This window comes from Streptopelia decaocto (assembly GCF_964273445.1).
Source record: "Streptopelia decaocto genome assembly, chromosome: 1".
Classification (NCBI taxonomy): domain Eukaryota; kingdom Metazoa; phylum Chordata; class Aves; order Columbiformes; family Columbidae; genus Streptopelia; species Streptopelia decaocto.
In genome coordinates this window covers 49,682,843-49,709,988 of record NC_138663.1, presented here as the reverse complement: position 1 = coordinate 49,709,988, position 27,146 = coordinate 49,682,843, and the positions used below count along the sequence as shown (strand labels likewise).

At 38.6% G+C, this 27,146-nt stretch overlaps 1 protein-coding gene across 1 annotated transcript in view; it reads left to right on the top strand.

Annotated features, from left to right (window-relative positions):
- NTS (neurotensin) overlaps nt 1–27,146 on the top strand; it is a 45,939-nt gene extending 18,793 nt beyond the window's left edge. Inside the window, exon 5 of the mRNA XM_082071660.1 lies at nt 27,030–27,146. The gene's annotated coding sequence lies outside the window, so the exon portion shown is untranslated. The remainder of the gene's footprint in view (nt 1–27,029) is intronic.

Below are 27,146 nucleotides of genomic sequence, written 5' to 3'. Positions count from 1 at the left end.
TCTTTCTTTTTTTCACTGTGCTGAGACCATTCATTGCAGTTCATGAAAATAATCAAAAGAGAGTGACTCTTTGGGAATTAAATTATTAATGTCCCTTGATATTTTCTGTCTCTGATCTACTCATTCTCATCCACCATCTACTCATTCCTTGTCTTACATCATATTTCTGTGCTGTTATTTACTGTCATTCATTTCGCAAGTTCCACAATAGGGCTGAATCAAATACTAGTGAAATAAAAATAAAGTACATATAGTGCATTTTACATGTATAAAAGAAAGTTATCTTGTCATAGAAAAATATTGAGAGCCATATATAAATTGAATTTTATTGCATTTTACATGTAGCTAATTATTCCATTGAAAGACTCAGATTTTACTAAAATTACATTAGTATGTACTTACACACGTTAGCTTTCTTCCCAGCAGCTCTTAAATACAGATTTGCAGTTTTCTTTGTGTATCATACTAGTCCAAGACGTATATATTTTTAAAACCAATATCTACAGCTTCAGAATTCAGACCTATTGCTTTGAATGGTGGCATGGAGCTTACTCAGATCCCTGACTAAATCCTCTGTATCATTCATGCTCTTATAATCTTTAGGGAGTAAAGTTAAACATTCATTTTCAGGAAAATGACACTCAGATAGACATCTCTTTGCATACTTTACACCCAAAGGAAAAAAGAAAGACAGAAAGGCTTGAAAGTAAGACTCTATTCCACATAAGAGTTTTAAACAAAGAGAATTAGAAAGTAATTTTGTATAGGCTTCATTATTGCTGATGATTTCATGTGATAACACCACAGGTTTTATGTTTTTTCCATGGTAATAAGATATTTCGAATGCCAGAAATATCTAAAACTAATAACTAACACTAACATCTGACACTATCTAACACTAGTTTAGAAAAGATTATAGAATCATGGAATACTTTGAGTTCGAAAAGACTCTTCAGATCACTGAGTCTAACTGTTAACCTAGCACTGCCAAGTCCACCACTAAACCATGTCCCTAAGAAGCACATCTACATGTCTTTTAAACACCTCTAGGGATGGTGACTCAACCTGGGCAGCCTGTTCCAATGCCTGACAACCCCTTCTACTAGGAAATTTTTTTCTAATATCCAATCTAACCCTACCCTGACACAACTTATGGCCATTTCCTCTTGTTGTATTATTTGTTCCTTGGGAGAAGAGACCAATACCCTCCATGCTGCAACCTCATTTCAGGTAGTTGTAGAGAGCGATAAGATCTTTCCTCAGCCTCCTTTTCTTGAGGCTAAACAGCCGCAGTTCCCTCAGCTGCTCCTCACAAGACTTGCTCTCCTGACCCCTCACCAGCTTTGTTGCCCTTCTCTGAACTTTCTCCAGCACCCCAATATCTTTCTTGTAATGAGGGGCTCAAAACTGAACTCAGTTTCGAAGTGCAGCTATGCTTTAGGGCAAAGTCACCTTGGTTTAGAGGGTTTAAACATTATCTGTTGCCCACTGTCTTCCTTCTGTTTAAGCAAATACTTATTACTAGATAAAGTAAGGAAATCACTGCTTGAACAGTGTAAGGAATATCTTTGTTAAATACTTGTATAATACTTAAGACAATGAAGAAGTGCAGGGAATGTACTAATACAAACTATACTGAGGTAGTAAAAACTTGACTGATGTGTTGCTGCACATGAACTAAGTTAACTTAAAAATTATAAACTTAGTTTTTTTCTTTGATAGGTTTGTTTCTTTTCCTCTGTATTTCTATTCTTAGTCTGTTCTATTCTGTTCACTCTATAGGTCTCTTTTTTGTTGCTCTGCTTCAGACAGAATGCTCTTATAATTGAAGGGAATAGACAATGTCAAATGAGGATGTGTGAAAACTCCGGCCCTTTCACTTCAGCAAAATGTCCAGGTCTTCAGGGTTCAAACCTGGATGATTTCTGCATGTCCAGTACTCTAAATCAGGTTTTCTTTGAATGTTAATGATACAGAAAAAAAAAAAAAAAAAAACAACAGTAAAATATCTGTTCAGAAACCACTCTCTGTGTCCAGAAACTGAAATGATCCAGGATTGCTGATATTAGACTTCATACAAAAAATCTATGAGCTTATGTTTCTGAACCCTGTGTTCTCATGTCCTTTGGGTGGGAAAATACCTATGAGGAACATCTAAATCCCTGTGAAACTTCTCTTTCGGTGTAAGATCAAGGAGCGTCTATAGCTTTTATCAGACAGGCTTCACAGATAAAAGTTTAGAAACTCTGGAAATTTATATTCTTTTAAAGAAAGTAATCTGAATCTGGTCTTTGAAACTATTAGATTTTCTTTACATATGTAGCTTAACTGTGGCAAATCAGACAGCCTACTTCAATGCATGGTTCTCCGACTTGGTCCCAAAATCCATGTTTCTGTGACCTGGTTAGATCTACATGGTGAACAAGATCTCTTCTGAGCATTCAACAAGGAAGAAGGCGAAAGATATGCTGTGCTTGAACATTTTTGATGCCTTATTAGCAGCTTTCAGTAGTGTGTGAAGAAACATAATGTACTATTTGCACCACTTTCCAAGGCATGTCTGAATGTGAAAGAAGGAGCTGACATTTACTGTGAAAAGTAAAGTCTTTATTTAGATAGAGTGAGTGTTAAAACATCTGAAGCATGGTGCTTGTAAACCTGATTTCTGTTCACTTAAGCACTTCAGTGCTTTTCTGCTAGAAGTGCATCTGCCCTTTGAGGATACTGAAAGTCTCTCTGACTCATCTCCCTTAGCTAAACTTTTATCAAGAAAATGTGTTTGGCAACAGGTGTGAATGAGAAAGGATAGCTCAGATTCACCATTACAGATAGTAATTGAGACAGAAAGCTAAAAGTTACTAAAACAGTATAGTTTTGTATGACCAGTTGAAAGGGTTTGAAGAAATGGGAAAAAGGTCAAATAAATGGACAATACTTCTTTTGCTAATATACGGGCATACAAACAGATGAGCACATATTTATATATGAAGACACTGCACATAGTGTCCTCTGCCATATCTCTCTTAAGCTGTATCTCATCACAAGAACTTTTTACCAGGGATGTTACTTGACTTTTCTGGCCAGAAAATTAATGTCTATGCTTATTTCATGTATAAAAAAATGTCAATACCTTCATAATTATTGCTGTGTGTTAGCAGAGCTGACCAAAGCGATTACCCATAGCTGATCTCACCTAGTGTGTGTGTGAGCTGCGTAACTGAGCAGTATGCATGATGGTTACTTTCCAACATTCACAAAATCAGATCCCTGTCCTGTACAGTCACACTGGACCTGAATTCAATACACAATTTAGAGTGGGAGAAGAGGAAAACATATGTTTGAAAATGAAGCATCAGTTTTCTAAGACAGCAGTAGACTTATAAAAAACTCCAGATACTGCAAAAGTGATAGGAAAGCAGCCTTCTGGAAGCTGGAAATGATGATCAGATAAAATAGCAAAGGTGACCCAAAGAAAACAATGGAGCAAATGGTTGATATTAAAGCTAAATGGAGAAAACAGCAAAAGAGAGATTACGTTGCTCGCCGCATAACATAAAATAAACTTATTGAAAAAGATATTACTGTCATTTAATGTTTTTTCCTTTCTGACAGTGAGTACAACAACCTTATGTCTGTCCTTTTCTAAGAGCAAGAAATGGCAGGCTCTTACCTGTCCTTCTGGGATTGCAGAAATCAAACTTGTGAGAACAAGTATTTAAGTTTTCCTATTGAAGTAGCACCTAGTCAGCAGTAAAATGTGCAAGTGCACAAGCCACAGTCTAATCTTATGTTTTGAGAAGAGTAACTGACACAGGGTACCCTACTGCACTTATTTTTTAAACTGGTCTCTAGAAAGTTGACCCATTATAAATTACAAGAGGTCAGTACTACTATGCAAAATGGAATTTCCTCTGTAATTCCTTAAGAGCATCTTGATGTTGCTCCTCATCAGACTTGCACTCCAGACCCCTCACCAGCTTTGTTGCCCTTCTCTGACCTCTCTCCAGCACCTCAATGTCTTTCTTGTAGTGAACGGCCCAAAACTGAATATGAGATTCAAGGTGGGGCCACACCAGTGACAAGTACAGAGGGGCAATCACTTCCCTAGTCCTGCTGGCCACACCATTCTTGATACAAGCCAGGATGCTGTTGGCCTTTCTGGCCACCTGTGAACACTGCTGGTTCAAATTCAGCCAGATGTCAATCAACACCCCCTGATTCTTTTCTGCCAGGCAGTTTCCAGCCACTCTTCCCTGAGACTGTAGCATTGCATGGGGTTCTTGTGACACAAGTGCAGGACATGGTACTTGACCCTTTAAACCTAATACAATTGACCTCAGATCAGTCCTTCACAACTTTAGGCTGGTAAATGTTACAGATTTCCTGTGTGGAATTCATCTCATGTATCTGTAACCATCTGAAAGTCAGATTCTAGGTTTAAGCAGGTTGTACTTTCTCCATGACTAATGAAGAGAGAGGTACCTAAGGGAAGAAATCCTGCAACAGGAATTGTCTATCTGTAAACAAACAGTCTAGCTTGGTCTAGACAATTCAGCTTTGAGTGTTACAAACAGGGCAAGTAAATCCTAGTATGAGCTGAAAATGAGTTGCAAAAGTTTCTCTCTATGCAATGATCATCATGAGATAAAGAATATGAGCCAGCAAAAGAACCAGTTCCCTGAAACAATGGTAAAAAAGAATAAAACAAGTTTAAAGTAATAATGACCTTACTTGTCCTGGTATCTTGTGTCATAGAAAATATTTTTCCTGTGCCCTGTGGGATACTTATAGAGTGAATGTCTGAGAGAACTATCAAAGATTTAGAAAATATTTCTGGAAATTAAAAGGGAAGAGAAATAACATTTCAGATTACCTGGACATAAGGTAAAATTTTAGCAGTAAGTTTGTACTATTGAATAAAAATAAGATTCTCAGATCCCATGGAAAATATTACCACATGGCTATGAGTGTGTTATGTATCTGTAGCTAAAGAAAGCCTCAAAGACAATTTACATAATGACTGCTGAAAAAAAATGGAGTGTTAGAAATGATTAAAGATTAAGTGTTGTTTTTTTTTTTAAAGGATGTGTTCTGCAAGACTACTATAGCCACAGTGAGATTAAGAGCCAGCTTATTTACATGTGACAGTTTTGAAATTTTCAACACTGAAAAAATGACAGAAAAGCTTGAACACATTCTTTAAAAGGGAGGCTGACTTACAGTGTGTGATAGAATATTGCAATATTTAGGTCTTGACTCAATAAGTGTTTGTAAATGTGCTGAAGCTTATGTGCTTTGCAAATTTATCTGTGCAAACAGACTACTCACCCTTCTTTAACTTACCTTAGCTATCAGTGGCATAAGTATTAATTTTTCATTTTACAGATTATCCATTTTTTCCAGGTAAATCCTGAAACTAAAAGAGATCAACTTCAGATTTGTAATTCTGTTGCTAGCAAGAAATATCTTATCGAAGTTTTGGGCTCGCAGTCACAATTTTCCTTTTAAAAGTGTTTGTGATGATGATATTTTTATCAGGTTTTATACACTATTAATAAAAAGTTCATGATTTTATTCAATTTTAGAACTGGAGACTGAAGCTATAAAAGTTTCATCTGTATTCTAAAATTTTTGAATATATTGTTAGAAGATGTGTGCTCTTTCTTTAAATCTTTAACAAAAAGGGAGGTAGTGATGAGCTGAACATTATGGACAGAAGGAGAAAATAAGGATGAAACTAAGAGATAAGGACTGTAAGCAGAATGCTCTTCGCCTTATTTTATAGCAACTGAGTAAGCAACAGTGTTTTAGAACTTACTGTTGCAACCAGACACTATTTGACCTGTTGTAAAATAAGAGATCAATTTTTGTATAACTGCTAATAGCTCTGCATGCCCGATTTTTACCACATTATTTAACATTGTCTTTTAGAAAATGGTTCGTTTGCATACTGCTTTTTTCCCTAAAACTTTTTCAATGTGAGCACCTGCAACCTCAAGTAGCATGCAATCCATAATCTGCCACTTGAATATTATTGGTAGATTTTTTGATCATATTCACTGCTTTAACAACATTTCAGGCCCATTTTCAGATGTAAATAAAGCTGTGAGTAAATTACAAAAGTTTCCATGACTTGTGCTCCATCAGTTTCCCAACCCACAGTGAACACTTTTCATTTTAGCAGACAAAAACATACATTTTCCCTTCATCACATTTTTTTGGGGTGAGGTAGATTAGTTCCTACTATGGACTTGAGGAGATTACTGTCAATACAAGGAGCTTTTGTAGAGGATGCTGACAGTTCAGCATGCACCCATGTCACAACAGCCACTTTGTAGCCCAGGGTATAGAGACTGAATGATGATCTGGCATTCACGATAGGTGGTTGTATCGTCCATGTTATTAGTGAGTAGGTAGCTGAGGAGGCAGCAGTCAACTTGGCAGAGAATAACTTGGCAAAGTTTGAATGACAGAGCTGGGAGTTTGGGCTGCTTCATGTTTGGGACCAAAGGGTAGAATATCTGTTTTAATTATGGTTAGCTTTTTAGACTTTCACATGAACAGAGGATAATTAGAAAACAGTCCTGCTCCAGGCTTGAAGCCTACTTTTCACATCCCTACAGCTTAGGGTGGAGTGTCAGGACTTGTGTTAAGTGTCATATTCCCAGGGGCCCCAAGCTCAGCCTCTGGAACTTAAGGATTAGTAAATTGGACCCTTTTTTTTTCCTTGAGAATGCATATCAAGGCATTGCCTGGAGAGATACAGTGAATAAAGTGTAGGCAACAGCATTATATTTTGCCTTTTAAGTTTTCCTTTGTTAAAACCAGTCACATATAGCTTCCATTCAGCTTAGATGATGAAATAAGTCTCCCAATAGAATAAAATAATTGTATTCTCAGATGAAAACACAAAGTTTTTAAGTGGGACCACTTCCGCTTTTTTTTTTTTTTTTTACTTGTAGGCACTTAAATGTCTCTATATAGAGATTCTAATTCAATACCTAAACACTTGGGGACGAAGTGTAGGACAAAGTTTGAATCATCCCAAGTCACGTCACCTTCAGCAGCCAATACCCCTTGTTCTTGCAAGGAAAAGCCCATACCCTGTAAGAGATTAAAAATTCACTGTTTCTGCAAAGTTACTCTGTTCTAGAAGATGCTGGCGATGCTGATGGGCCTTTATGCACGTGCTTACTTCTTATCTGGGGTAATTCTTTCAAATTGGCAGGAATCTTCCTGCATTGAAGCCAAAGCCTATCTTTAAGCCAAGGCTCACCTGTAAGCCAATGAGCTGATATCAGAGAAGGAATTATATAATGTTATTGAATACAGTTTAAGCAGTTGCTTTGGAGTGCCAAGGACCACTTAGTCCACCAGAAAGGTACCAGTATTACAGGTGAGACAGAGGGCAAAATGCAACTACTAACTCTGATAAGAAGAAATAAATTAAAACAGTGTAGTTAGGAATCACTGCTGAAGTGGGATAAAAATATATTCAAATATTTGATTAAAAAATAACTGTGAAGAACTCATAGAATCATATAATGTCCTGAGTTGGAAGGGGCTCACAAGGATCATTAAGTCCAGCTCCTGTCCCTGCATAGGACAACCCCAAAATTCATACCGTGTGTCTGAGTGTGTTGTCTAGTCTCTTCTTGAATACTGACAGGCTTGAGACCATGACCACCTCCTTGAGGAGCCTGTTCCAGTGCTTCACCACCTTCTGAGTGAAGAACCTTTTCATAATGTCCAATCTAAACCTCCCCTGGCACATCTTCCTGCCATTCCCTTGAGTTCTGTCGTTGGCCACCAGAGAGAAGAGATCAGCTCTTGCTCTTCCACCTCCCCTTGTGATGAAGCCGTAGGCAGCAACGAGGTCTCCCCTCAGTCTCCTCTTCTCCATGCTGAACAAACCAAGTGACTTTAGCTGCTCCTCATATGGCTTCCCCTCCAAACCCTTCACCAACTTCATAGCTTTCTTCTGGACACTCTGCAGTAGCTTTATATCCTTCTTACCCTGTGGCTCACAGAACTGCACAGGTGAGGCCGCACCCGTGCAGAGCAGAGTGGGACAGTCACCTCCCTGGTCCAGCTGGCAATGCTGTGCTTGATACACCCCAGGACACGGTTGCCCTCTTGGCTGCCAGGGCACACTGTTGGCTCCTGTTCAACTTGCCATTGACCAGAACCCCCAGAGCCTTCTCCACAGAGCTGCGTTCCAGCATCTCATCCCCCAGTCTGTATGTACAACCAGGGTTGTCATGTCCCAGGTGCAAAAGCCATCACTTGCCCTTGTTGAACTTCATGCAGTTGATGATTGCCCAGTTCTCCAATTTGTCTAGATCCCTCAACAGGTCCTCAACATTTTCCGTAATTTGCGAACTTACTCAGCATTCTATCAACTCTTGTGTCCAAGTCATTTATGAAGACATTGAGGAATACTGTCCCTAAGATGGATCCCTGTGGAACCCCACTAGTGACTGGTCACCAGCCCAGCATAACCCCATTTACTAGAACCCACTGAGCCTGGCCCATCAGCCAATTGCTTACCCACTGCATTGTGTGTTTATGCAGCTGTGTGCTGGACATCTTGTCCAGGAGGATACTGTGGGAGACAGTATCGAAGGCTTTACTGAAATCCAGAAAGTTCACATTGGCAGGCTTTCCTTGGTCAACCAGGTGGGTAACCTTGTCATAGAAATAAATAAAGTTGGTTAAGCAGGACTTTCCCTTCATGAATCCATGCTTACTGGGACCAATGACTGTGTTGTCTTTCAGGTGTTTTTCAAAAACTCCCATAACAATCTTCCCCACAACTTTGCCAGGACAGAAGTGAGGCTGACAGGCCTGTAGTTCCCAAGGTTATCCCTGTTGCCCTTCTTGTAGATTGGTATAACATCTGACAACTTCCAGTCTACTGGGATGTCTCCAGATTCCCAAAAGCATTGAAAAATCACAGAAAGAGGTCTTGTTATGACATCAGCCAGCTCTTTAAGCACTCTAGGATGAATCCCATCAGGCCCCATGGAGTTGTGGGGATCTAGCTGGAGCAGCAAATCCCACACAAGTTTCAGATTGATTGGGAGTCTATTGTTCATGCAGCCATGGTTTTCTAACCCAGGGCTATGGGGGCCCCCGAGTCCATCTTCAGTGTTGAAAATCGAGGTGAAGAAAGCATTAAATGTCTCAGCTTTGTCTATGTCCCTGTTTATTAGGTGACCATGTTCATCAAGTAACAGACCAAAGTTATTTCTCATTTGCCTTTTGCCATAAACATATTTTAAAAAGTCCTTCTGATTGTCTCTTCCCTCCTACTCAATCTGTTGAAAATAAAGCTATCTGATATCTGAAAGAATAAGGAACAGACTAGAAGGAAAGTTACTTTACTAATGAAGAATTTTCTTTGCATTTTATAGAATGAGCAGAAAAACGGTCTTCACGAACATGTGGGGTTTTTTTTTGCAATATACCGCCATCTGGTGGAAGTAAAGAGAAAGACAAAGCTTTTCCGTAGTTAACATGTCTTATAATAGGGAAGCTTTGGTATGTTGGTACTAATTGAATTCAATAGGCCCTTAAGGCTTTAGTGTACCAAATCACTTAAAAACACGTGATATCTCCACACTGCTCTATTCAGCTTATATACTTCAGTTATTTAATTTTAAGGGATTTATTTTTAAGGGACTGAAGAATGTTCTTTACGATTAATATACAGTTCAATATTTCTTAATATATCTGCTCTGTAAGACAAGGTAGAATTTTGCACATGGTGATATAAGATACTTCAAAATATTTTACTAAATATCAAGCAAGATATAGACTATAGGCTATTGCTGTATAATCTAGGTATTAGTAGAATTTTATTTCTTTCTCTTTAAAAAAAGAGGGTGGCAAGACAACTTTCTTACTGATATTAGGGTATTTTTTTCCTTCCTACTTTGGTTAAAATCTCAGGAAAAAAAAATATTTGGCCACATTGCCCATGCACTTTGTGAGGTAACCTAAATTTTGCACTGCATTGAAAATTCACGTGTTACCAGAGTCTGTGATATATACTGATAGCATTTGTGCTCTTTCTGTGGCCAGCATGTACTTTCTATGTTGTCATCAACAAACACTGTTATATACTGTGAGTACATATATCCATTAAAAAACAAACAAAGAAACAATCAACCAACCCGCACCACCACATCTTGGGAAAAAATAGCCAAATGGTTATGCTGATGTTTATTTTATTGTAGAACCAAATATTCTGCCCTGGGGCTGTTTACCAAGAACCTTAGTGGAGTGGGGTTTTTTTGTTGGTGGTTTTTTGTTTGTTTGTTTGGGTTTTTTTGTGTGTTTTTTTTGGTTTTGTGTGTGTGTGTGTGTGTGGGTGGGGTTTTTTTTGTTTTGTTTTGGTTTTTTTGTTTGTTTGGTTGGTTTTTTTTTTGTAGCTGCTAATTTCCCAAGCTAAATGTCCACCAACCAATTATTTGGGGAACTTTGGTCTGGTACCACTAGATGTTGAGGAATTGCATGCAGAGAGACCTAAATAGGCAGGCACCTCATGCAGTCTTGGGCACCAGCAAGCCACAAAAGTACTCCCAGGAGAACTAAGATTCTCCCTGAACTAGGTGACATAGTCACAGCCAAGTGGTCAGCCTGTCTGCTAGTTTCTGCTGGAGTTTTGGCAAGATCAGCCAGTGCACAGGAGTGTGCCAAGTCCAGAAGGCATTTGTGATGGGAAAAGGTTTTGTTACAACATTTTAACCAGACCAAGTTGGATGTTGTGGATAAAACTGTGGCATTTGCTTTCTAACAACTGCCCCTCTTGTACTTGACAGAAGAATCCCCTCTGGCCTCTAGAAAGCCAGAGAGAATACTGCTGGCAGGAGAGGCCCTTTGATGGTGTAAAGCTGCAGTTCCCCTCCCCCTGTGGCAGGGAGGAAGAGATCCCAACAGTGACATAAGGCAAATGTTGAACATGGCAGTCATTCACAAAGGCTGCCTTGCATACAAGGTGGGGTAGGATCTGTTTCTTTTTCTTGTTATTTTTGAGTAAGTCTATGCTCAGGATCATAGAATCATTTTAGTTGGAAGAGACCCTCAGGATCATCAAGTCCAACTATAACCTAACTCTAGCACTAAACCAAGTCCCTAAGAATCTCGTCAAAATGTCTTTTAAACACCTTCAGAGATAGTGACTCAACCACTTCCCTTGGCAGCCTGTTCCAATGCCTGACAACCCTTTCCAGGAAGAATTTTTTTCTAATATTGAATCTAAACTTACCCTGGTGCAACTTGAGATCATTTCCTCTGGTCCTTTCACTTGCTACTTGGGAGAAGAGACCAACATCCTCCATGCTACAACCTCCTTTCATATAGTTGTAGACAGCAATAAGGTCTCCCCTTGGCCTCCTTTTCTCCAGGCAAAACAGCACCAAAAATGACACCATTCATGGCTGTACCCAGCATGTGCAGATACCTGCTTTAAAATTAACTGTTTCTGGGTACTTCCTTTTGCAAGAATGGAAGCTAGTTTTTAAATCTGGTTCAATATCCAGACTCAGATTTTGACTTTCCTCCTACCCACCAAAATCCATCATTGTTCAAATGTAGCTTCTGACAAATTAGGCCTATGTTTCTGTAAAATCTGTATCTCATATAGATTAAAAGTATTCTTTTGTTTGTTTGTTTTAAATTAAATTAAATTTTAAAGCAAAAGCCTAAAATAATTCAATTATACTATATACAGCAGGTATACTTTTCACAGTGCACCTAAGCATGTGGGGTGGGGGCTCCAATTCCACTGCTAACAGAGGATCAGGTTTAAGCTATATTGCTGAAGAGAAAATGGGAAACTTACATCCAGTGGAAAGTGCACCTAAAATGACTCAGAAGATTGTACCATTTTAATGCCAGAGTTATTTATGAAAGCAAGGAATCCATCTATCTTGCTCACAATAATATTGAACAGCTTTGTTATACCTAGTATTGCCAGTTTTGTAAGAAACTGCCTGTTCCTTTTCAATCACATGGCAATGATTTTCAAGAGTTAATTTTGTCTTGTAACATATCCTTTTTAGATATTTTTTAACAAAGTGGCTTTAATTTTTGTTTTCAACCCATAATTATGTTAATCTTTAGATAATGAAAAATAGCATAATTGTCATTGACTCTTAAGGGGTTTTTTTTGGACAAACAGTCTTCTCTTTGTAAGTCCTTCTGTTTCCTTTTTAAAACTAATGTAACATGGCTATAATACATTCCTTGATTACCTAAAAGTTCTGTCGTGTTGCTGGGCAGCTGATTTTTTCTTCAGAAAATTACTTTCTTCTTCTAAGAGACTCGTGTATGGCCCAAAATAGCATTTAAAATATTGTATGCCTATTTCTGTTCTCTCTATGTGTTGTGGTTTAATGCCGGTAGGCAGTTAAACACCCCACAGCTGCTCACTCATTTCCCCCTTCAGAGAGATGGTGGAAGAGGAAAGGAAGAGTAAAAGCAAGAAAACCTGGGGGATGAGATAAAAATTTACAAAAGTTTAATAAGGGAAGGGTAAGTGGAAGAAGATAGAAAAGAAAACAAGTGATGCAATCACTCACCACCCACCGGTAGACCACTACGCAATCAGTTTCTCAACAAACGACAGTTCACCCCCGACTTTTCCCTTTTTATTTCTGACCATGATGCTATATGACATGGAATATCCCTGGTTAGTTTGGGTCATGTGTCTGTTTGGGTCCCCTCTGTACCTATTGTGTACCCCCAATCTGTTCAGTGGCAGGACAGGATGAGAAACAAATAAGGCCTTGGTGCTGAGCAGACACTATTCTGTAACAGCTACAACATCAGTGCATTATCAGTATTGTTTTGGTCAAAAATCTAAGCCACAACACCATATGAGCTGCTATGAAGAAAGTCAACTCTATCCCAGCCAGGCCCAGCACAACACATTATGGTTGGATATGATTGAAACTTTTTAAAGCATATGGACTACATATAGCACCAAAAGCAGTTTCATACACAGGCTTCAAGGCAACAAAAAATTATCCAAGAAAAATATTAAATCTTCAGTTATGCTCTTTGCTTGAAGGAAATGCCGTCTCTTTTTTTCACTTCAAATAAAGTGTTTTTATTTGTCCTGGTTTTTGCCAAAGGTTTGGTTTTACCTTGCTTAAGGTGACAAAGTTAGTAAACACACCTAGCAGTCTACCAATTTTATTGGAAAAAAACCCCCTACAAACATCATAATTCTGCCCCAAATTCTGGACTTTCTAGTTGGTTGTATGACTTGACTAAAGCTTACAAAAAATTATTTTGCTAGTTGATATCACATCTTTTAACTATCTGTTGCCTGGTCTGAATAGCCAGAGTCTTTCTTGTCTTCTGAAGCCAATTCCATAGGTCCTTTGAGCTTTGTCCTATCTGTCTGCAAGTATGGCAGCCTGAAATGAGCCCCATGTTTAGAAAAACAGGTCCTGCATTATATATTTCGGTGGCAGTGTACAAAAGTTGATGTGATCTTCCTGTCAACGTTATACTTCTCAATATATTCTTTGCTTTTCAGACTTCTAGTAGGTAAAGGTCTGAGGTTTGCAGTCCAGATGTCTAAATTGGTGGTCAGACATTTTTTGTCAGTTGACAGAGTTCAGAGAATCATAATTAATATGTGAAGAATGAAACATCTAATCACTGATTCTGCTTTTCTCTACAAAGGAGACAAAAGAATTTAGTCAAGGCTAAAGCTAATTTTCTGGTCCCCATTTGAAGACTTCAATAAGACAAAAGGTCTTACTGCTACCTTTGATCATCTTTTCCAAAGACTAATCACCCTAACTGATGAAAATGAGAAATAAACAGGGCAAGTTAGAATTTGTCAGGTGTTGATTTGTAGCTATTTGTTTATTATACATTTATTCACTAGATTAAATATCACCCTTAGTATGCAGTAATTTTTCTCTGTAGTATATTATACAAATATCATTTAAAATACCCCTTGATTTTCCATATTTCCATGTATGAAATATTTCAGGTTCATATCGGAGCTGATTCCAGATTTTCTGCACAGAGAAATTCAATTTTGTGAGAAATGGCAGTGGTCTGGAGGGAATGGACGGCATGCAGTGGGAAGAGTCAGGTATGGCAGTGGGAAGTTGGAATGAGTCCAGGAGAATGGCATCAGTAGGCTGGTGGCAAGGAAGGGAGGCTGGGCCTTTGGGTATGAACGTAGTGGCTGCAGAGTCTATGGGACTTGTTTTTACTATGTAGGCAGAACAAAGGTACGTAAATGGGAACTTTCGGAAATGTGGCCTTAAAAGTGAGGCTGGAAAGGGTCAGCAGTATTTCATGTATCTGAATTTAAGGAGTGAGTAGCGTGAGTATGTTGGGTGAGGAAAGAGAAGAGTGATAGCTGAGTTTCTCCTGACCCAAGCTAGATCACATCCTTCCTGGCACCTACAGGACTTTATAGTCTTTCTGTGGGCCTTTGCTAATCCTAAACGAAGCTGCACCTGTTCCCTCCTTCTTCTCTGTTTCACACACTGTTGGGAAATGGAGGCTGAAGAGGAAGAGTTTGGGCATGCCCTACTGCTACAGAGGCAGAAACTGTGTGGGATGGAGTTGGACACCTGAGATGAAAATAATGAGCAGGAAGACTTTGTTGTTCCCTTTGTCCTTAAAGCACTTCTTCACATTCCTATGTATACAATTTTGGAGACATTTCCTGCCTAATACTGGAGAAGTCAAGCTGTTCATTCATATATGAATACTTACCTGAATCAATAAAACTATAAGCTAAAGCAAGAACAGTGACCTCCTGCATAATGTTTATCTCAGTTCTTTGGCCTTTATCAATACACATATTTAAAGTAAAAAGAACATTGTTCAAACTCACATGGCCAGAACAGTATTAAATGACAGGAAAGGTATGAAATTAGGGTGTTTTAATCCACAGAGAAGAAACAAGTGGCACTGAACAGAAGTAAAAGGATATTTTTTCAGATGTCACAAAAAACCCGTATGGCCAGTAGGTGGTGCCGTTATTCCAAATAACAAACGAGGGGGAAAAAATGCTGAAAAGCTGAACATTAACTCAAAACTGTGAATATTTTCCCTCCCTGTTAGCCACTGAAGAATCCAGTACAAACTCTTTAAAGAGCTCTGGACAAGGCAAATGGGAGTTTGGGGAAGACAGCTATATGTGAACCGAGAAAAGGCAAAGGGTCAGATTCTGTTATTGACAAGTTCTTATTGCTGGAATTAGACTCCATAGTTTTCTGCACCAAGAAGCTTTAGCTGTCTTAGAATCAAGTTTTTATGCATTCAGCAACTTGATATTCACACAAAGTACATAAACCTCTGACTCACAGATTGTACTACTAGTGAGTATCATTAACTCAATAAAGCTAAAAGATGTTTAAAAACTTTATGCCTAATTTGTGAAATTTGTGAGAACATGCCAACTTTTTTCTTTTTTCTTTTTTTTTCTTTTTTTGCTTTTTTTTTTTTCCAATTGAGACAAGCTTCTTTATTATTTTAGACAAATCTTAGAACATCGAAGGAAGTTCTGAAGAAAAGTGAATTTAATAACATAGAATATTAATTAGTCAATGTACTGTTCTTTGCAGATATACACATGGAAAGGGTTAGGCCAAAACCTCAGTATCTGTGAAATAGAAGCCAGGCACAAGATATTACAGTAGAATGGGCAGCCTTTCAAACTGATCCTCAAGTTTTTGTACAATGAATTAAAACTAGTAAAATAGTAAATTGGCAGTAAGTATTGCTCTTTTTTCTTTTTTCTTTTTTTTTTTTTTTTTTTTTTTCTTTCTAAGTATAGAGACAAGCGTATTTAGTTTAAAACATCAGTTTGAGTACTGTTCGGGGTGGAGATGTGGGGTGAAATTGAATTAACAGACAAAACCACTGAATGTGTGTCAGTTAGTCCACTCAAAACTGGAAGCCTTGTCTAAGCTGGTCATTTAGGTCCCATTATAGCCTCTTGTGAAAGAAGTATCCTGAAAAGTTGCCATCTCCCTTTGGCAATTAACCTACTATGCAATGAGTAACTCTGGAGACAGCATCTCTCTCTACTGACTATAGATACTCCTACACTGGTTATCTGAAACCAGTTGCCTCAGTCTTAGGTTGCTTTAATATTTAGTTTTATTGTTTTTTTTTTTTTATCATAAAGGGTCATAGTAATATTTAGCCACCAGCTGACACTTCTGAAGGCCGTTTATTACCCAAAATCTCATACTCTACTGATCAAAGGTGGATTTCAGATGTCTCCAATACCAGCTATCTAAAATGGCACTGAACAGCAATACTCATGAAGATGAATCCTGTCCAAGAACAATTAGAAACTTTTCTTGTTTATTGACCAGAATCAAGTTAAATTAATTTGAAAATGCTGGAAGGTTAGGTTATTTTTCTATTCCGTTTCCACTTCCTTCTCCTTGATATTCTTAATTTTTAATTTAGAATAAGCAGAATTGCAAATGTGAGATATGGTGAGTAGACCACCTCTGATATTTTACAGTAATCTGAAATAGAAATTAAAAAAAAAGAAATCTTAACTAAAAAACGAGACTGTATAATCAAGGAAATTGAGTAGGCTGATAACACTCATATTAACTGGGTTTCTTTGAAAATATCTTCTGAACCAAACTCAGCTTTACGCCTTTCAGGATGCACATATTAATAGATCAGAACCCAATCTTCAGGCTGAAAATGTGCATATAGTGCTAGTAGAGATTTGTTGTCTCCAAACCTAACTTCATAGGTCCCATTAAACTTCATTATTCTCTATTCACCATTACCAAAAAAAAAAAAAAAAAAAGCCAATCAAGCAAAACCAGAAAACAAACCCAAACCAACCAAACAAAACCCCAACCAAAATCAACCGACCAGCCAAAGCAAATAGGAAGTATAATTTTGTCTAAATTGTTAGCTTCTTTAAGTGACAGCAAAAAATATTCATGTGAGTGTAAATTTTATCAGTTTGCATTCTTCAGCTCTATTTTCTTTGTTCTCTCCTGCCTTCCTGAATGCATCCAATACTGGTCTATGCTATGGCTCTCTGGCACGTCCCAGTCTCTACTTGCCTCCCAATGGCCTTGGCTGCACTAGAAGCTTTTTTTCCCACCCTTGTCTTTTTTTTTTTTTTTTAAATTGCTTTACTAAAGGTCATAACTTTTGTGTACAGGCCTCTATGAAATGGAAGGGATTGATGTAGTTTTATGCTTTTCAACCTTACAATCTCTCTGCCATCCTGTAACATAGTTTTTCTGATATCATTATTTTTAAAGCTGAAAACTCCTGTTCATCTTGCAAACAGACAATTGGAGTTATTAAAAAAAACCTGTGCAATTCCAAATGTTCTTTTCAGTCTTGAAAAAAACAAGCGATTTTGGAAATTACATGAGAAAACTGTACAAGACTTAATTAAATTAGTCTTCTGTTTTCTATCCCTAGGTTTACAAAAATGCCAAAAAAACCCTCATTTTTTTTTCCCCCAGCATTCCTTCCACACTAGTGTGACTTTGCATCCTCCCACTATGAAGCTTGTTTACTGGGAATGAAGTCTGCCTCTACAATTGCCTTCTGCTCACACACTTGAGTGTCTTGGCCAAAGCAGAAACCTTCACACAGTACTGGGAAATGTGGGATGTGCTGACTGTAGATATCTAAACACAGAAACTTGGACAACTTCAAGGTCCTGCAGTAGTGTCTCAGCCTGTTCTCTGCAACCTCACATGCTCTATCGACATGCCATGTACATTTATTTACGTTTGTGCCTTTAATATATGTTAAAAATATGCATGTGCTTGTGAATTTTGGAAAATAACTGATAGACTTATAAGCCCTAATTGGAAGGTTTTTTTTAAAATAGAATGTGGGTGAGAATTAAAGGGCAGGCTGGCAGGGGTGATATTGTTGTCAGAGTCTATTACAGGCCAGCAGATCAGGATGAGGAAGTTGGTGCCTTCTACAGGCAGTTGAAAGCGGCCTCACAATTACAGTCCCTGGTTGTTGTGGGGGATTTTAACTTCCCTGATGTTTGCTGGAAGGACTACTCAGCCAGCCAGCCACAGTCCAGGAGGTTCCTCCAGTGTCTTGATGATAACTTCCTGATGCAAATGGTGGATGAGCCAACTAGAAGAGGAGCACTGCTGGACCTCATCCTCACTAACAAGGAAGGTCTGGTTGAAGCGGTAAAAGTTGAGGGCTGCCTTGGCTCCAGTGACCATGAGATGGTGGAGTTCAGGATCTCATGTGACAGGAACAGGGTACCAAGCAGAATTGCAACCCTGGATTTCAGCAGGGCAAACTTTGACCTTTTCAAGCAATTGCTAGGGGAAATCTCATGGGCAAGACTGCTTGAAGGTAAAGGGGCCCAAGACAGTTGGTTAGCATTCAGGGACTGCTTCTTCCAAGCTCAAGAACAGAGCATCCCGACGTAGGGAGTCAAGGAAGAGAGCCAGGAGACCTGTGTGGTTAAACAAGAAACTGGTGGGCAAACTCAATTGGAAGAGAAGAGTTTACAGATCATGGAAGGAGGGGATGGCCACTTGGGAAGAATATAAGGCTGTTGTCAGAGGATGTAGGGAGGCAACTAGGAAAGCTAAGGCCTCCTTAGAATTAAACATTGCAAGAAGGGTCAAGGACAACAGAAAGAGCTTCATCAAATACATGGCAGATAAAACTAACACCAAAGGCAATGTAGGCCCACTGATGAATGAGGTGGGTTCCCTGGTGACAGAAGATACACAGAAGGCAGTTACTGAATGCCTTCTTTGTCTCTGTCTAAACTGCTGGAGGCTGTCCTGATGTGCCCTCTACCACTGAGGCCCCAGAGGAAGTCAGGACAATGGAGGAGATTGCCTCAGTTGATGAGGACTGGATTAGGGACCAATTAAGCAACCTGGACATCCATAAATCCATGGGTCCAGATGGGATGCACCCACAGGTGCTGAGGGAGCTGGCTGAGGTCATTGCTAGACCACTCTCCATCATCTTTGCCAAGTCTTGGGAAACGGCAGAGGTGCCTGAGGACTGGAGGAAAGCAAATGTCAAAAAGGTCAAGAAGGAGGACCTGGGTAACTATAGTCTGGTCAGACTCACCTCCAACCCTGGAAAGGTGATGTAACAACTTATCCTTGGTGCCATCTCAAGGCATATCATGCATAAGAAGCAGTCATGCATTAGGGGCAGTCAACATGACTTCACCAAGGGGAAGTCGTGCTTGACCAACCTCATAGCCTTTTATGAGGACATAACCAAGTGGATAGATGATGGCAAAGCAGTGGATGTGGTCTACCTTGATTTCAGTATAGCATTTGACACAGTCTTCCACAGCGTCCTCACACCTAAACTGAGGAAGTATGGACTGGATGATCAGGTAGTGAGGGGGACTGTGAACTGGCTGAAGGGAAGAATCCAGAGAGTCATGGTCAATGGAGCAGAGTTTAGTTGGAGGCCTGTATCTAGTGGAGTGCCTCAAGGGTTGGTACTGGGACCAGTACTATTCAATATATTGGATGAGGGAATAAAGTGCACTACCAGCAAGTTTGCTGACGACACCAAGCTGGGAGGAGTGGCTGACATGCCAGAAGGCTGTGCCGCCATCCAGCGAGACCTGGACAGGCTGGAGAGTTGGGCAGGGAAAAATTTAATGAAATATAACACGGGAAAGTGTAGACTCTTACATCTGGGTAGGAACAACCCCAGGTTCCAGTATAAGTTGGGGAACAATCTGATGGAGAGCAGTGTAGGGGAAAGGGACCTGGGTCCTGGTGGACAGCAGGATGACCATTAGTCAGCACCGGGCCCCTGTGGCCAAGAAGGCCAATGGCATCCTGGGGTGTATTAGAAAGGGGTTGGTTAGTAAGTCGAGAGAGGTTCTCCTCCCCCTCTGCTCTGCCTTGGTGAGACCACACCTGGAATATTGTGTCCAATTCTGGGCCCCTCAGTTCAAGGAGGACAGGGAACTGCTGGAGAGAGTCCAGCACAGAGCCATGAAGATGATTAAGGGAGTGGAGCATCTGCCTTATGAACAAAGGCTGAGACAGCTGAGTCTCTTTAGCTTGGAGAAGAGGAGACTGAAGGGTGACCTCATTAATATTTTTAAAATATGTAAAGGGTGAGTGTCACAAGGATGGAGCCAGGCTCTTCTTGGTGACAAGCAGTGATAAGGGGCAATGGGTACAAACTGGAACACAGGAGGTTCTGCTTAAATATGAGAAGAAACTTTTTCTCAGTGAGGGTAACAGAACACTGGAACAGGCTGCCTGGGGAGGCTGTGGAGTCTCCTACTCTGGAGATATTCAAAACACACCTGGACACATTCCTGTGTATCCTCATCTAGGTGTTCCTACTGCGGCAGGGGGATTGGACTAGATGATCTTTTGAGATCCCTTCCAATCACTAACATTCTGTGTTTCTGTGATTCGGTGAATTCTTAGATTTTCTGGTTTTAGTTGTCTTAACACATTCGTAAAGCTCCTGAGCTATACTCAGCTGTCTTTATCCGTCTGCTAGCAATAGCATTCAGCTCTTTGGCTATGGAGGCTTAAAATCCATATATGGTATTCAAATAAGTCCTAATTCATGTATGCCAAACTGAAGTTCTGAAATCAGTATGATTTTTGCAGTGTGGAAAATACTTGTGTATAACAGTAGTTAGCAAAAATGTAGCAGAAGATATGCATGAAATTTAAGATAATTTATTTACAGGAATTGTTTTTTAAGATAGATAACTTAATAGACCATAACTATTTGGGGGGTATTTTCTTACTGCCATGAGATTGCATTTTATGTAAATTTAAATAGGTCCAAAGAAGATGAAAAATCAAAACAAAATATTTGCAGCTGAACAATGAGAAGACATAGAGACTTTGGCCCAGTTGGTGGTTGTGATATAGTTTTGCTTTATGGTCTTGGTAAGTCTTGGTATTCCTCTGCTTTATTTCATCTGCTGGGGTTAACACTGTTTTCTTTCTCTCTCTTGATTTATGGTTTTTACGTCTTTAGATTTGAGACAATAGAAGATTAGTATATGTGTTAATACAGACACTAAAGGAAAGGGATTATAAATATCTCAGGGGCTACAGGCAACTACTTCGTCATTAACTACACAGTGTCTGCTTTCCATCTATCTGAATCACATTGGCTCCAATCCCTCAGCTATGCCAGCACAAGTGCAAATATGGCCAAATGGTAACTGAACTAGCACCAAAGTTTTTATTTCTTGTTTGTTTATAATCCGTATTTTATTCCTCTCTTTGATTCACTATCTGACTCACTGGGTACTTGTACCAGCACAGTGCAGGTAGGTGGTAGAAAGACAGGAACAGAAGCTGGGCAGGACCACAAAACCCTATTTTCAGCTTAAAGGATATTGTGATAACTGATTTAAATTAAATTTTGTATAACTCTGAATAGAATTTCTTTAAAAAAAATCAATACCAACTATGGTTGTGTTTTGTGGTGGTTTTGTTTTGTTTTGGTTTTTGTTTGTTGTTGTTGTTGTTGTTTCTTTGTTTGTTTTTTCTTTTCATGGCTATAATGTCAAAGTGCCAGACTAGTTGTCTCAAAGTGCTGAGACTAGTTTAATGATTAGACATAATTTCCAAATTAGGTTGTGACCAAAGACCTCTTGAAATGAGGGCATAGACTCCTTTTAATTTCAGTGGTCTTTGGATTAATTTTGAAATATTTAAAATTATACAATATTTTGGGAGCACTGTAAACATCTGAGTCATCCTTTGCTTTGTTAATGACTGTCCCCTTCTTACATTTGATTCCTCCTCAGCAGCTGTGGAATTGCCACCTTCACACTTGATGAATAGTTTAAGCTGAAGTAATTTCTCAGTTTTGCCTGTTTTAGATGTAATCCAGTGTGCCAACCTGCATGCTCACTAGCAATGCATGGCAGAGTATTCCAAAGGAAAAACAACTTTCAATAACAGTGCTTTGGTAATTTAGCTCCACTTCTTTCTGTATCCTTTCTTTTGTAGTATTAAAAAAGAAAATACAAGCTCATTTAACCACATTAAATGTTTCTCACAAACAGATCCCACAAAAAAACCCACTTTCTATAGCAAACAGTGTTTACTTATACACAACAAAAAACTTAAAAAAAGCAACTGAAGGAAAAAAAAAATAAGGTGCTTTAGCACTTAGGAACATGTTGTAAATAGCAGTCTGAGTGCCAAAAACTCTGTTCTGAGGTGCCATATGGGAGAAAAGATCTGTTTTCCAACAAAAGGGATAAAAAATGAGCAATTCTCCTGAAGGCTATAAACATTTTTCCTAATTGTTTCTTTGTGTCTCTCACATTTTTGCCTGAAAACTTCAGTGAACCGAAGCAAACAGTGAGAACAGAAATAATTTCTGATTGTGAAATTTTGCTGTCATTAAAGACAGAGACCTGAAAACTGACTATATTAACACAAGTGCAGTGAAGCCAGTTAAGGTACATAGTGCAGCATTTTAGAAGTGTGTGACAAGCAGGGGAAGCTCTCATAAGAGTCCTGGTAGATGTACACCCCATTTATGAAATTATGAAATTTTGCAATAAAGACTGATTTGGAAGAAACTTGCTTTTCTACAGCACATACTGAGATGACTAAGGAGGAAAGAGGCTCTTTTCCATGTTCCTGAGATTCAAAGGTTCAAATTCTTGGGAAATGTACTTCAGCACTTGCTTTTGTGAGATGAGAATTTAAGACTCTAGTTTATTACTGTGAGTTAAACTAAAGATCCTGTTCCCCCTAAAAGGCTTTTGAGGCTATTTTAGTCATCTTGGTTTATTTATAATAGTGACAGCATTAAATTGAAGACATTTTAAAAAAAAAAAGAAGGGAAAAAAAATAGGTATAGCTTTTTGTTTGTTTGTTTGTTTGTTTTTTCCAACTAAAGTTTGAGGTAGTTATTTGCACCAGGGTAATTTAGATAAGCATCTGGCCAACAAACTACCCTGGCACAGAGAAAGATGTTTTTTCTTTTTTATTTTAAGAACTAGGAATTTTTCCAAGACATCTTGACTACTGGGATCAGAGCATCTGACCAAAGTATGTTCACCAGATGGTAGATGTTTGCATGTGGGTAAATATTAAACAGTTCTAAAACTATGCAAACTGGGAAGTAAGGGTGGAAAAGGTTTGCTTTTGTTTTTTTTCATTTTAGTTGCCTCTGAAAATAACAAATATGAGAGAGAAAAAAACCCCTAAATTTAATGGAAATAGAAGAGGAATGTCTCTTTATTTTACTGGATGTGACTTACAGTTCATGACTAATTTGGTAAACTTTAGTATTAAATATTTTTTTTTGTCTTGTTTTTTCTTTTCTTTCTACAATATTTGCATTACTTTGTTATTCAAAAACATGCTGCACGAAAACATGACAGGTCCACAAATAAAGGCACAAAGGATTGTTCAGTGTAGGGAAGGAAATGTGAAAAAAAGGACCTGTTTTGAGGGCCAGCTGAAGGTTCTGTGCAACCAACTCTCTGCCGGCCACTACTGCCTGGTGGGGCAGGAGCAAAAGGCAGTGTGGGGCAATGCCGCCGGCACTGCGGGTCTCCAACCTGTCAGAATAGGTGCTGCATTGAGCAGTGACTTTGCAGAGCTCTTCTCTTCCACCACTTCCATGGCTGGGGCTGTAACTTTGTGCAAAGTGAAGGGAATACGACAAAAGCTGTCAAGTGATGAGGTTTTAGACCACTATAGCTGTCGGCTGCCTGCATGAGAGTCTATGGTGCTCTAACACAAGCCCAATGAGTCTTTGAGGTGACAGAGCATGCCAAGTTTGGCTCCAGTACCCAGTCTCAGCAGAAGCAGACACCTCTCTAACTTAAACATTTGCATAAATGTTTGCTGACTCAGTAATTTATCCCAGATTTAAAACCATGTAGGTAGCTAAAGGGTACATCTACACAGGATTGTGTAGTTTGACCAGAAAGCAACCTGGCTTACGTGACAGAAGATTAGTAGCTGAAGTGACATAACAAGGTAATGTGAAGTTAATAGAAAAGTTCCCACTAAGTGTGGTGAGCTTTAGATCACATATCCACAGAGGCATACGGAATGGAAGAAATGTCGCAGTGAAAAGGCAGGGCAGCAGGAGAAAATGTTTTTTAGCTTTATTTGTATGAAGCTTGAAATGTTTAAGATAGCTTCTAATTCTCTCTCTCCTGCCCCCCCTCTCTACCAGAAACTTATTGCTTACAGTGTCTTTCTGTTTATTTGTTTTGTGGGTTTTGGAAATGTGTGCCTGCAGTGAACAAGGGAGCAGCAAACTCTGGGTATGAAGAAGGTAATGACAGAAATAGGTGATGTAGAAATACAACAATTTTTTTTCCTCCTCCACTCCTCAGGAAATGTATCTCTATGAAAATAGACAAATAAAAATAGCTACTAGCCACTAATTACGAAAACAACGAGGCATATTGACCAGAACTTTACAATATTTTCTTCTTTAGGTCAGTGGAAGATAGCTGCTCAATCTTTAAGAAGCATAAAAAGATAAAAGTTCGTTGAACTAAATTCATACAAACCTGATGGGAATCTGACTTAATTGTGTGAAGGCGATGGAAATATATGAAACAAAGACACTGGGTTTCATGAAGCAGAACTGGAGAAACGTGATGCCTTACTGCTGGCAGATGAAACTTTGGGCAAGACAATTTTTTGAGTAATATGGTCCTAGTTGTGCATTTTTTTTTCCTCAAAAATTCCTGAAACAGATAAATGCCTGAATATACTCTCAAGGCTTAAATCTGTTTTCTCAAATATGCTATAATTACGAGGGTAGAATTCAGTTTCATACCAGAATACAGACGTGGCTCCTAATCCCTTGTTCTAGAATGTTTATACTAAAGCTATTGGAAAGAAAAAATAAATTTCCTCAGTTTAAAAGAGAAAAGGCTGTTGAAAGGCATGTTGAAAGACAAGAAAAATATTTTATCAGTAGTTTATGGTCAAGGTAAATGTATTAATTATAGTCAATATTCAGGAAAAGTAACATCTGTTTACAAAATACATGCAACAACTTGTCAAGAGATATTACCTAAGAGATTATATTCTATGGAATTGGCTTAGTATCAGAAGAAAGAGTGATTAACTGTAGAAAAGTTAATGTCGAAATTATTTCTGACACACTGCTTTGATCAAAAAATAGTTTCACTCCTTAGTCAGAGAGCTTAAAGCCTTTGGTGAGAAGGCAGCTATAGATGTGGGGTTTTTGCAATTTCTTATTAATACATTTATGCATGCATATGCACACACCTAAAAAGCTTTACCTGACATTTTGTGTGAGAAGCAGTTAACTCAAACATGGTTGAGAAAACATTTTATCACCTTTGATGGAATATATTGCTTGTATTATTTTGAATGCCTAAAAAAGAAAGGGCATTTGAACAAATTTGCTGGCTGTGTTGTGGCATTTATTCCCCAAATGTAAGAGTTTCTGCCTAAACTAAAACTGTCCATTTCCAAAAGATAAATACTAGTGTGCAGATGGGAATGCATTGCGGTATCAGGAAGAAGGAGGACTACATTATGATTTTAGTATAGACTTCTGAGGGAGAGAAGGGAAGAAACATACAGGGGAAATCACATGTTTGAAATGCAGCATACAACAACTAGAAAGAAGACTTGTTCCAGGATATTTTTTTTTTTCTTCCTTGAAAGACATTATTCAGTCCTGTGGAGGGGAGAAACATGGTTCACAGTGCACATGCAAAACCAGACTGCTGCCAGAAACCATTTGCAGGAGCCATTAATAAAATCAGTTTACAACATTTTTACAGAGGTAAAAAGGTATGCATAAAATTTTGACACAATCAAATATTGCACCCTTAGATTATATGGCAAGAAAAGGAATTAACTCTTCTCTCTGCTTCTCAGCAGATGTGGCATTCAAATCTAGTGAGCAATGGCCAAATGAAGGAAGTAATTCTGAAAAATAAATGACAGTAAAAGTCTCAGTTCCCTGAAAAGAGGTGAAGTGGTTGGGCGATATTTACCCAAGATGGTGTTAATTTCTTCAGTATTGAAATCAAAGAGAGAGGGAGGGAACACCTGTGTGCTGGTGGGTGTAACGTGAAAGTAGAATAGACTCTAAAGCTGCAGATGAACATATATATCCCAAGTGGCATCAGCACAAAGCAAGGAACTTTCAGCAGCAGCAAATGGTGGTGTAAGGTTTTAACTTATGATCTCTGGTCTTAGTGATGCAAGGTATACTAAGAAAAAAAGCCAGAACATTTTAAATCGCAGCTCTAGACTTCAGTTTGAACAGGACCTCTAAATCCAGGTTATAAGAACAAGATTAATATACATTTGAGAAAGCAAAGTATACAATTTCCTTTAATGTATGTTTTTTCCTCTGGGGTTACATGCATTTCTGGCTCAATTTAAACAAATGAAAATCTGGTATCTACAGTTAAAAGAAAACTGAATAGTACTATGGTTAAAGAGAAGGCCATTAAGCCAAAGGGTCTTTTCATATCTTAAATTTATTTCCAAAAATATTACAGGTATTGTAACAAGGATCATAACTGTTCCTTGTTACATTTCCACCTCCACTCTGTCAGACTTAAGTATTCCAATGCTGCAGTACAGCAGGCTGGACAGACGGCCAATATTGTTCTCTGTGTACCGCATCAGTGTGCATGCCCAAGGCAATGCTTTTGAAAGCTCAATCTACTATTTTTATTGAGATGGAAAAAAAAGGCAGTTCAAGGGGCCATCATAGGCTCCCTTTTGCTGTAAAAGGGTTAATACAATGATGATACTCTGGCAAACAACAACCTTTAGATGAATTTAAGTGTAATCATACAGCAGAAATATAGACATATTTATTTAACCTTTTCTTGCCATCATGGTATTTTCATCTTTTCTGCTTAAATTGCTCAGGATAGATGAAGCCTGTTCACAAATAAACTTTTGAACTTTTGGTTTTAAAAAATTAAAGTAGGTCTTTTGTATAGCATTTTTTTTTCCTGGTAATGTATTTTTTAATGTCTTTGCACGATGCAGCTATCAAGGAAGAAAATACACTCAGCACCAAGAGAGAGCCCAAGAAAACAAGAAACTGAACAACGGTCCTTGTGCTGGTTTTCAAGAAATGATCCACATCTGTTAAGAAACGGGAAC